Source organism: Aplysia californica, unplaced genomic scaffold (genome assembly GCF_000002075.1).
Source record: "Aplysia californica isolate F4 #8 unplaced genomic scaffold, AplCal3.0 scaffold00060, whole genome shotgun sequence".
Taxonomy (NCBI): domain Eukaryota; kingdom Metazoa; phylum Mollusca; class Gastropoda; order Aplysiida; family Aplysiidae; genus Aplysia; species Aplysia californica.
In genome coordinates this window covers 351,489-354,419 of record NW_004797330.1, presented here as the reverse complement: position 1 = coordinate 354,419, position 2,931 = coordinate 351,489, and positions in this window count along the sequence as shown.

The window sequence follows — 2,931 nt, the reverse complement described above, 5'->3', positions numbered from 1 at the left end:
GAGTGTTTTTGTGTGTATATGTGTATATGTGTGTGTGTGTGTGTTTGTGTGTATATGAGTGTGTGGATTTGTGTGTGTGTGTGTGTGTGTGTGTCGCGTGCATGAATATTGTTCTTACATGCATTTATGTAAAGCGCCTAGAGCTGTGTTTACACGGGGGTGGGCGCTACAGAAATGATCTTCATTATTATTATTATTATAACTTTCCTTTTTCTCCAATTTTTTCAAATATACGCCCCATTCAGCAAACCTACGTATAATAATCTTTGGAATACGTGAGTTAAACCGAGGGGATTTATTTATTTATTTATGTAGGCTATTTAAGTATTTATGTATTTATCTATTTATTTATTTATTTAATTTATTTAGAATTACAAAAGAGGCCAACACAGAACCAGACGCTCTAAATAAATTACTCTTTGCTGAAGACCAAAGTCTGGCACACAAAGATGAACGATGTCTCCAACACCACATCACCAAATTAAACGAACAAAGTAACAACTACGACATGAAGATCAACGTCAACAAAAAAGAGACAATGAAAGTAAGCAGAAAGCCAGAACCACTCAGGATACACATCAACAACAACAGTCTCAGACAGGTCCAAGAATTTAAGTACCTCGGAAGTATAGTCACAGAGGATGGGCGACTGAACAGAGAAATTGAAACACGAGTACAAAAGGCCAATAATGTTAGTTACCAGCTTAGTCCACTACTGAAACATACTAACATCCAAATGACAACAAAACTCAAAATGATCAACACCATATTCATCTGAACACTCCCCTATCGATGCCAAACATGGACTACGAACAAGACATTTTAGCAAAGAATTACAACATGTGAAATCTCACTCAAGAAAAGCACTAAGCAAGACCAGGCGAAACAAAATTAGAAACTCTGTAATCCGAGAAATGGTGGGCACAAATGATGTCGTCATGCATCATATCCAACACCAAAGAATCAAATGGTTCAGACATCTCCTACGATTACCAACACACCATCCAGCACAACGTGCACAAATCCAAAAATTCGATGGCAACAAGGCTAGAGGGCGATCGAGAAAGGCCTGGATAGATGGAGCCAGGGAAACATTAACCACCCACGGCATCCCCCTGACCCAAGCTCTCCGGCTGGCGACAGAAAGACGGCTCTTTCTTCCCGCGACACTCACAAGGGTATAAGCGGCGGATAAAAGTAAAGTAAAGTAAAGATTTATTTATTTATTCAATTTATTTATTTATTTCTATTTATTTATTTATTTCTATTTATTATTTTATTTATTCTTTTATTTAATTTTGAAAAATATTTTCTCCGGGGGGGGGGGGGGGAGTGTTGCCTTCTTTCTTTGACCTTCGAAATAGAATATTCGCTATGCGTACCTACCCCCAAGAAACAAGTTTGCTCGATCAGCATACAACGGTTGATACATTAACATTCGTTCTTCGTGACAGTCCCTAGGCTCTGCCACATTTCTTGAACCTGTAACCAAGACAACGGTGTATTAGCAGAGATTACTCAGCCTATCACTTCAGTCTGCTGCTATTACGAACGTACGGTGACCCTGTAGCAACCACGAACGCTATTCAGCAAGATTTTTTATGCCACATTAGTCTCCTGAAGCCTATATATTAACAAGTTTTATGGGCAGCAACATGAAGGAGTTGCCTGTACAGTTTTTGGAAATACACACACACACACACACACACACACACACACACACACACACACACACACATACACACACACACACACACACACACACACACACACATACACAGTGTACATCTGACATTGTATATAAACCCAAAACTCGTCTTAACAGAAGAATACCCAGCAGCTCCGCAGATATCTGCTATATCTAACGACCACCAGACCTGTCCAAGAAAATCACATGTGCAAACCAACACTTCGCACTCAAACCACCCCCACCTCCTCGTCCATGTTTTCTCAATAGAGGCTTTAGTGATACTTTCCTATAGACCATTTAAGTTTATCAATTTTCTTGGTCGTCTTACATATAGGTTCGACCATTCGCGCGGGTGTGTATATGTGTATATTATATACTCTTTAAACATTACTTTTACAACTGAGAGAAATCGCGTGATTGGGACCTTGTGTTTTACTAAAATGACATGCGAACTCAAAAAGCAGTTTTTGCTCTAAGAACAATGTAAAGTACTTCATGAATATTTAAACGGTCGACAAAATTAGGAAATCAAATAAGCTTTACTTGCGTCTTGTCAAATTTGGTTGCCATTTTGTCTACCAAGAAAATCATTATTATCTAAAAAGGCATGAAATGTTCCTATGTTGTCCTATCATTTTACTCGAGCTTTGTTGGGATTGCAAACCCAGCTAATAACTTAGCAAAAATGCAAGTCATTTTCGCGATACTCATTACTCAAACAAGACAAGTTAAATTGATTTCCCGCCACTGCTGCGTTTATAACGCTCTGGATTAACTTTTTTAAAACGTGACGTAGCAACTGACCAACTGACGTGTTGCGGAACATTTCGAAACATCAGCTACTTTAATGACGTTCTTACTTGATAGTATGCATGCTGTTGCCTATCTTCAAGTTTCAGATAAAGAAAACAGAAACAGAACTGAAAAATATGCGTACGAATTACGAACTATTGTTTCTGTTTTTAAATGCCCCAAAACAGTTTGCCTTCGAGTGACCAGAATACGCGTCCTCAGTGAGCTGAAAACGGAAGTATAGATTAAAAACTGTTGGACTCACACGATGTACTCTGTTCTCACTCATAGCCAGTGTCTGAGTACCCCGTCACAGCCTGGCCAGAGACTACCTCTGGCTCTCAAGTTGGACTATGAGTTGAAGGGAATTCCTGCGTTACCTAAATCTTGTTATAAATCGTCGTAAAAGCACATCTCTCTCTCTCTCTCTCTCTCTCTCTCTCTCTCTC